The following is a 9,482-nucleotide window of genomic DNA, read 5'->3' as shown; positions in this document are numbered from 1 at the left end:
ATATAATTTGAGACCAATGAATTAATCACTTACACAAATTATAATAAATGCTACAAAAGAGTGTGTGGTGAAATTTCAGTCTGACACGTGCAAATCCTGGCTGGTCTACCAGGAAGGGGTCTCCCGTTATAAATTCACAGTAATAGAAAAACGTGACAACAAAATGATGATCGTTCGTTTAACAAATTTTGTATTCGGATGTCCAAAATTATGATGAAATCATCAGTATTGCTCTGTCATTTCACGTGAATGTGAAAATTTGGTTTTCCTGCAGTTATTAGATATTGTGTTGGTGAGCAATGAAATCAAATGGATTAATTTAGGATACCGGTACTGTGTTCTTTCTGATAGAAACAGACGTAAAATCTCTAGAGCCTCTCCATTCCTTGTTAGTGCTATTCACATTATCTGCATTACAGGGTGAGAGGGTGAATGCTGGTTACTCCACAGTAGGCCATATAGCACCTTTCCAAACCCGCTTTTATCAAATATATCCAGACTGGGCAAAATCAAGGTCGATTTAGACACTCCAGGGATTTGCTAATATCGTAAAGTAAGTAGATCGACAAAGAGATCACGTATAGCCTGCATGGTATAGCATTATTACTTGCAATATAATATTGAGATGTGTGGATCTACGTTGTCTTCTGTTGAAATATTGTTGAAAGCTGAGATATCTGTTTGTTTTATTCTCTGGCAGATTTTGCGCTCGTACGATAATCTTAGTATTGTGCGTTTCCATGTGTGATGTCAGACGTCACGCGAAATTCCATCTGAATTCCCAAGTTCCTTTGATTTTAGTAAATTAGCACTCACTACCGTTTTCACAAATTGTTCATAAAATGGAGAATTGTACCAGCGTGCTCCTTGTCTTCGAAATGTCACAGTTTGTCAGTCATTACAAAACTTAGCAGTAACTGCTAATATTTTAATAGAATGATATTTTTGTGATTCCGAAATAATATGAACCTATACCCGATTTAGGTTGTTTGTGTAATTCTACGTTCAACAGTATTTGAGCTTTATGACGACAGTCTGTAAATAACTGGATCTGACAATCCAGTGATCAACATCATGAACATCTATATATACGCACTTTGGAACACGATGATACGTGTCAACCAAGTCAGTCAAGTCAACAAGCCAACAAGCCAGACCACCCGATCCCCTTTGTCGCCTCTTACAACATGCACGGGCTGCTGAAGACCAGTACTAAGCGGATCCTCATGGGTATCAACTTGCTATGAGAAATTGGTATCTTGACCTTTGACCCGAAATAATGTGATACTTAAACTCATCGTTCATTACCACTCGTCCCTTTCCGTAACCCTCTAGAACGTTATTCGGCTTTTCCCGGAACAACACGAGTCAGAAATGGTAAACGCACATCGCACTGCACCATTCATAAAGTCCCTCATGACCAGCCGCCGTAGAGCTAGAATATGGCTGAGTGATGCGTTAAACAACAACAAACTTACGACCGGCATGTGTGGGGACATACTCCAACACGTAGACTCCCGTATGTGTTCAACAACGAGGCCCTGTATATCCCCTTGTCACTTTCATGGGACAGTAATGCCCTTTTTATGATCTGGAGTATACTAGTAACACGTCATTTCTCGTTAAGGACATTTACAGGTAATACGACTGTCATAACGAAGGAGGATATATACCGAGACAGCTGATGTCAGAACAGATAACATACACGACCCGAACTTACACCAACCCTGACAGTCTCTTGAGGATTTTAACTTGAATGAAATGCATAATTCTGAATTTTGCAAGAGGTTTACCTTATTTACATTTATTAACATAAGTGACATAATGCTTCTTAATATATTATAACAAAAAATAACATTTCGAGCCTTAATTTCGTAAATGATCCATTTCATTGCACTGTCAGAAGTGAGAAAAATCGCATGAAAGGTATCAACAGGTGCCAATTAATGAAAACTTTCAGCCAATCAGCGTGCAGCTACTGTCTCTCTTGACCGGAAGCTGTCGATCAGTTATGGCGAAAACAAACTTCCGTGATGCTGAGGAGCTTGTTTACATTCCGTCACTCGAGAGCAATGTCAGTACCCATTTGTTGAACTATTCTTGAGTGTAATCGCTAAATAGTTACCTGAATATCACTAATAACAGATGAAAGATGTGTAAATGACAGTTTCTCTCATACGTGCGTTCTCACCTGACAGGTATTGTGTTTTACGTATCATTGATCACGTGCCTTGTCATAGGTAAAAGAGGTAATATGTTAGCTGTCTGTTCCAGCTTTCATGGTGGACACATAATCCGAAATAGTAAGTGTTGTTGTATATCATAATATGGCGCGTAGACTGTATGCAGTGTATTCTGGTAGGTCCATTTGACCTCACAATCGTATCACCTAAATATTGCTTTCCCGTTTGACTTTTTATTTTCACCAGCCTAATAATTCGTTTGTCTCCCCGTGGTTTTGAACGAAAGGTAATCACTGTTGGTAGTGTGTTTCACGACACAACCGGCCCCGAGTTAAAAGCTGCAGCCGCACATTATGTTAATTATTTGTGTTACATTTGCCTCCATGTCAGTAGGCTTCCGCATGAGGTGGTTTAACATGTTTAGTCAAGATAGGTAAACAGTTGTACCTGTTCAACCATAACATAGCATTCTTCCATCAGGTATATTTTTGTTTAGACAACGAATGCTTTTCATTTGGAAGGTTAGATATGCAGTCCTAGAAAGATTTCTTGAATCAGGAGGCAGTGGATGCAGCCAATGGGTCTCTAAGTCAAACAGATGGCAGGTGCATTTTACTTGAGTGCCTGAATATGAAGAGTTTCTGGAAGCATATTAAATCATATTTTCATTAAGATATTTTGTCAGCTGTTTTTCGTCTTTATTTTTTATTTGAGAGACATTAGTGTGCGAGAATGCCAGCAGTTCTATTAAGATCACTTTGTCATAATCTTATCACCAGAGATAGAATGCATGATATAACTATAAATTTATATTTTTTTTTAAAACTAGCTTGATGTGGCAACATTTGTCTTTGAAATTACTTGCATGTATGAAATTCATCTATTTTGATCTTGTTTGGTTTATTCAGCTGGCATTAAAATGATTATTCATTCAGTCCAATGATCGTGTAATGTTACCAATCCATCGTTCAGTTTGGATAAGAGTTATTCATCACAGTGTAGGGATAAGTTTTAGAGCAACATTTACCATAAGGAATAGAGTATTTATGGATGTCAACTTCAGTATTTTAAGGAACACCACATTCTCAATGGTTACGCGTCATTACAATGCATAGCTAGACATTTTTCATTAATAAGGTGCATAATTATACATATCTCAACAGTTAAGTGCAGTTATGATGCATACCTCAATAGTCATGTGTCATTGTCATATATGCCTCAATAGTTAAGTGCTGTTACGATGCATACCTCCTTAGTCAAGTGTCATTACGATACATATCTCAATAGTTAAGTGCAGTTACGATACATACCTCAATAGTTATATGCTGTTCTGATACATATGTCTATAGTTAAGTGCACTTATGATACCTCAGTAGCTAAGTGCCGTTACGATACATACCTCAATAGTTACATACACTTATGATGCATGCCTCAATAGTTAAGTGCAGTCATGAAATACACCTAAATAGTTAAGCACAGTTATTATGCCTCAATAGCTAAGTGTGGTTATGATACATACCTCAATAGTTTAGTGCTTTTATGATACATATCTCAGTAATTAAGTGCTGTTACAATACATGCCTCAATAGTTAAGTGCAGTCATGAAGCATACCTTAATAGTTCAGTGCAGTTATTATGCCTCAATATTTAAGTGTGGTTATGATAATTACCTCAATGGTTAATTGCAGCGCAAGACATACCTCAGTAGCTAAGTGTCATCATGATATATACCTCAGTAGTTAAGTGCAGTTATGATACATACATTACCTCAATAGTTAAACGCTGTTATGATGCCTCAATATAGTTAAGCACCATCATGATATGTACCTCAATAGTTAAGTGCAGTCATGATACATACCTCAATAGTTAAGTGCAGTTATGATACATATCTCAATAGTTACATGCCATTGTGATACATGTTTCAATAGTTAGGTGCCATTGCAATACAAATATCTCATAAGCTGTTTGAATGGATATCTGAATCATAAGGTAAGGTTATTTTATATGTCTCGATAGTAACTTGCCGCTGAGATACATGTCTCTTTAGTAAGGTGTCGCTAAGATGTGTGTCTCTATGTTAAGGTGCCATTAAGATACATTTGATCTCAAACTAATGTACCATTAAGATACGTTTGATCTCAAACTAATGTACCATTAAGATACATTTGATCTCAAACTAATGTACCATTAAGATACATTTGATCTCAAACTAGTGTACCATTAAGATACATTTGATTTCAAACTAAGGTACCATTAAGATACATTTGATCTCAGTAGTAAGTTGCCATTAAGATACGTATGATCAGACAGAAAAGGGGCAGCCTGTTACATGGATAGTGTGATCAGACTCACTGTCTTGGTTGACACGTCATCTGTTCTCATTTGCATGGTTGATGTCTGGTCCATACCCGATTTTCAGCAGACTGCCACCAAATAGATGGAATATTGTTGAGTGCAGCATAAAATTATACTATGTATCTTGATAGTAAATAGTCAATAAAATGTTAATAGTTAGGTAGTACAATGAGATCTTCCTTGAGGTGACGTTACATGATGTATGTTAATAAGATGTCAGTGTTTTCTTGGTGGCAAGGTAGCAATATGATGACAATCAGTTGATATTTGCCATAATCAGGGAAACATTCTACCAAAGAGAACAGAAATGCCCTTCCCTGTTTATACTTATTGGACTTTACGTAGATTATGATCATTTGGGTTTGATCCTGTAAAATTGTACACACTGAATGTTGTTACATCCTTCATTTGGAATTAGTTATGGGGAAAGTAGCATTACTGCATTTGAGTTATGACAGGAAGCTTTTCCATTCCTTGAGAAAAACAATATCATAATGCTGTCATATTGTAATGATGTAGAATACCACTGAAAATAACCAGGGTGACCTGGATGCTATGGAAAGTAAAATATACAACTGAAAAAGACTAATGGAAGATATCTTGTTTTATCTTAAAAAGGACCACACTGAAACAGAAGCCCAAACACCAGACTCCTGGGCCAAATGTAGAGATATCATGAAAATCAGGTAATATGATCAACCCAGCCTTATCACCCAAACTGCATATCTTGACCATGTTGAACACCAGTGCTTGTCACCACACATTAGACAATGTGATAATTCCCAAGCAGTTTGTTTATGAACAGGTGGACACTGTTTCAACAGTGGACTGAACCCAGTTAGTTTTTAGTAACCTGATACCTCCTGTAGCTAGTTCCACATCAACAAGAATTTTTGGAGGGTGGGAGGTGTCATACCAATTACTGAATAACGCATCTACTGCTGCTTAGAGATCCTAAAAGATAGGGACTTTTCTAGCATTTGGCCTAGGACTAAGAAGTAGTGCTAAGAGCAAGCTTTACCCATTTTTAGTGGTCTGGTAAATAGCATAGGAGATGGGCCAGCTTATCACCTCCTTGGAGTGTATTTTATCCTGTTGATGTGAGAGCCCTGCTCAGTATTTGTATTACCTACCCAAGTCAGATGTCAGGGCATCTGTAATCTTAAAATGTTCATGTTGCAGTCTTATAGATACTACTTGAGGCATAACTAATCTCGATTGAGTTAACATGCTTCAGAGTGTTGTGAATGTGATGTTGATTTGTCGTTCCTGTTTCAAAATTAGCTGTCTGGAACATGATTTAGTTTATATCACAGCATGATGGCTAAGAGTGGGACTTGAAGAAACCTGAGGAAAGCAACAAATGGTGAAGGTTTTCTGATGTGTTTTTTTGTTTGAAATTTGGTTTTGGTTTTGCTGTAGTTTTGCCAGAAGATCATGATGATAATATTACTTTTAATATGTTTGAACATTGCCTCAACTTTTCCAGTTTGTACAGGGGTTCAAAAATCCCATCGCCTATCGCCTGGGACAAATCAGTTTTCTGTTCGGGTGATCAAACAATGGTATCTAATACCTCTATGTTGGCGACTAGATAATTTGCACTTTAGGTATCAAGCTACAAATAAACTTGAATTTCATTTCACATCTGCTCTAAATGTGGACATTAAACATCCCAGTGATAATAAAGTAAAATATTACTTTTCGATTAATAGTCAATTAATATGAAAGACCATGTTATTTTATTCTTTCATAATTGATCATCATGATTATATCATAAAATCAGGGTAAGTGGAAAATTAGTCGGACAAGTTCCTTTCTTACAGTCACGGCAAGGCACCCCATGGCAAGTAGCTTTTAGAAAAAAAATTGAACCCCAGTTGTAAATGAGAGTTGCATTGCAAACACAGTGTTTGTTTACCTCCACTTAATACCTTCTGGTATTGACAAAGATCTGGGTTAGAATTGATCTTCAGTAACCCATGCTTGTCATTGGAGGTGACTTACGGGACTGGGTGGTCAGGCTCGCGGACTTGGTTGCCATGGCCAGTGTATCCCAGTTATGCAGATCAGTGCTCATGTTGTTGATCTCTAGATTATCAGGTCCAGACTCAGTTATTTACAGACCACCTCTGTAATAGCTGAGCACAGCATAAAACTTACATCACTCACTAATACCTTCAGGTTAAATAAGATTTCATGTCATATGCTTGCGGTTTTGTCAACACCCCAGGACGTGACTGAAACAATGTACATGACTAGCTCACTCAACCTGTGAAGATGTAGAGTTTAATTGGCCTTTGGCAACCCATGCTTCACATGATATGGTCAGCTTTGCAGATCTTGTAGATGATTGTCTGGTCCAGATTTAGTTTCTCACAGGTAACCTTCAGAGATGAAATATTGCTGAGTACAGAATTAACAAGCCAACAAACTAAGTACAACAGTGAGGACTGATATTGATTCTGACATTGGCCATGTGTTCCTTTTACATGTTGATGAATGATGAAGAAATTTGTTCATATAAATTAATTTAAGTAAATAAAATTGCAAGGAAGTAAAATACGAATAAAACTTACTTGTAGAACAACAGGATGATCAAAATATGATCCATTTCTGAAAGATGAAAATATACTTTGAAACGTATCAATATTTTGATGTTTAAAAGGTTTGTAATAACCACTATAGAAAAAAGTCATGCATACAAGACACATGTGGTATTGTATGAAAGATGGACCTATACAACTTGATGCACTGAAATCGTACTATATGCATCTGCATGTCACAGCTGTGCATGTCAATATTTGATGTGTTATTGATTCAACTTAACAGCCTTGTAATGGTCGAATACATGTGGCTTGTCTGGAGAGACATTTGACAGGTTTTATCACAAGCCTGCTTGATACATAAACCTTAGACTAACATCTAGTCTCTGAAATGAACATATTTTACTGAAAAAAACGTTCATAGTGAAAAAAAATAATATAATGAAATGGAGCCCTGAGACTTTCTTCATTTTCAGAAGCTATGGAAATCTAGACTTGCCACATTTTCTAGACTTGCGTGGGCTTTCTTGGATATATATACTTCAGGTTCTGTACAACGGATTACATAAACCTCTGCACTTAGGACAATTTTTGTGTTAGGAAATAGGGCTACAACGAATCAACTATGCAGTGAATGTGATAAGTATCGTGAATCTTGGGTAATATATACAGATATTTTTACAAATACCATTCCACATCAGCGGTTGATGTATTGTTACTTAAATTCATGGCTGTTGACAGTCATAATTTGTCACTGTCACTTGAAATATCAGTTCTGCCATTCTGGTTATCTTGGTTAAGTTCTTTTTTGAATATCTGATAAATAACAGACAAATTCATCTAAAAAAACTCTTCATCTCAACAAAACTTGTGAACATTCAAGTCTAGTGATCATGAATGACAAACTGAATTCAAGAAATCGCTAAAGCAGGACTCCAGATAATTATTTTTTCAATATAGGAGTATTGTATAAACAGTACATTAACAGTACTAAATGGAATTTAATGGCACATCAGTTTGTTGCTCGTTTCATGTATACCCCACAGCATTGATACTCTTGTCCATAAATGATTCTAAGACTGTACACCATTGGAGTAGAGTGTATCTGTTACATTGGGTTTTTTTGTCCAACCATATCGTGCATGTTTTTCATCCTTACATACACTGATACAGCCTTTATCTGGAGCCCTGATTAAAGCCATAGAGGGCTCTCTATATATTTTGGGGTTATCTGAAACCTCCACCAGCAAGAAAATAGGCAGAGGAAAAAAATGTGTTTTATTTTACTTCATAAGCCTTTTTGCCAGCCTCAGAAATATGTTTTGGCATAGATAGGGTTGCTATGCACGGGGACATAATTTTGCAGATCCCTTAGGGTGCGGGGTAGAGTAGGCCTTCAGCAACCCAAGCTTGCCATAAAAGGCGATTATGCTTGTCGTAAGAGGCGACTAATTGGATCGGGTCACTGATTTGGTTGACAGGTCATCGGCTCCCAATTGCACAGATTGATGCTCATGCTGTTGATCACTGGATTGTCTGGTCCAGACTCAATTATTTACAGACTGCTGCCATATAGCTGGAATATTGTTGAATGTGGCATAAAACTAAATTGACTCACTTAATTTTTCACTAAAATATTGGAAGATACATCAACAGACCTTGATTTTGTATGAGTGTGCCGTGGTAGGTATGGTTATTTTAATCACATTTATGTGGAACAGCAGTGGGGAAAAGGTGGCAGGTGAGATGGAAAACACAGAAAATGATGTACATACTGTCTGACATATTTCTAGAAATTGTTCAAGGATTTATTTAGATGATCTACAGAACCTTAGAATTTGATGAAAATCCCAGGATCTGTCTGGTTTTTTTTAATATTAGAGTCTAATAATTTGAATATTTGTGATGAAAGCATTACTTCAGAAGAGCTAAAAAAATATATTTCAATTTGTGAGATATTTGTAATACTCTGGTGTATGAAGTGTTAGGATATATCCAACAATTAAACAAAGGAATTTCAGAATGCAGGTGACAATTACTTGCTGGCAACTAAATAATTGGCTTCCTCGTGCCTCGTGCCTCGTACAACAAAACAGAACAGTGTTACTCTGTAGACTTTGTAGATATCTATTCTGGGTTCTGGGTTCCAGCGATATACCTGTTGCTCCTGACCTTTACATCAGACTGCATGGTGTTAGATGAAAATCTGTTTTCACTGGGAGTGTTCATGACCTTCCCCAGACTCAAGGTCATCTGGAGAGTCATGGACTGAGGTGAATGGTGTTGAGTCTTGTGAATTTCTTGTTAGAACAGACTCTGCACGATGTTTTATTTGTTGCAGTGAAACTGTTATTTTATGTGTAGTTTGTTTGTGTGTATAAATAAAAGAAATATTGAG

The 9,482-nt window shown here is 36.9% G+C and overlaps 1 protein-coding gene across 1 annotated transcript in view; it reads left to right on the top strand.

Moving 5' to 3' along the window:
• The first annotated feature begins 1,989 nt into the window (after positions 1 to 1,989).
• Positions 1,990 to 9,482, top strand: part of LOC137268909 (rho guanine nucleotide exchange factor 10-like protein) — a 69,174-nt gene continuing 61,681 nt past the window's right edge. Inside the window, exon 1 of the mRNA XM_067803517.1 lies at positions 1,990 to 2,074. The gene's annotated coding sequence lies outside the window, so the exon portion shown is untranslated. The remainder of the gene's footprint in view (positions 2,075 to 9,482) is intronic.

This window comes from Haliotis asinina, chromosome 16 (genome assembly GCF_037392515.1).
Source record: "Haliotis asinina isolate JCU_RB_2024 chromosome 16, JCU_Hal_asi_v2, whole genome shotgun sequence".
NCBI lineage: Eukaryota > Metazoa > Mollusca > Gastropoda > Lepetellida > Haliotidae > Haliotis > Haliotis asinina.
The sequence above is the reverse complement of the archived record's forward strand: the minus strand, read 5'-3'. Positions and strand labels throughout refer to the sequence as shown.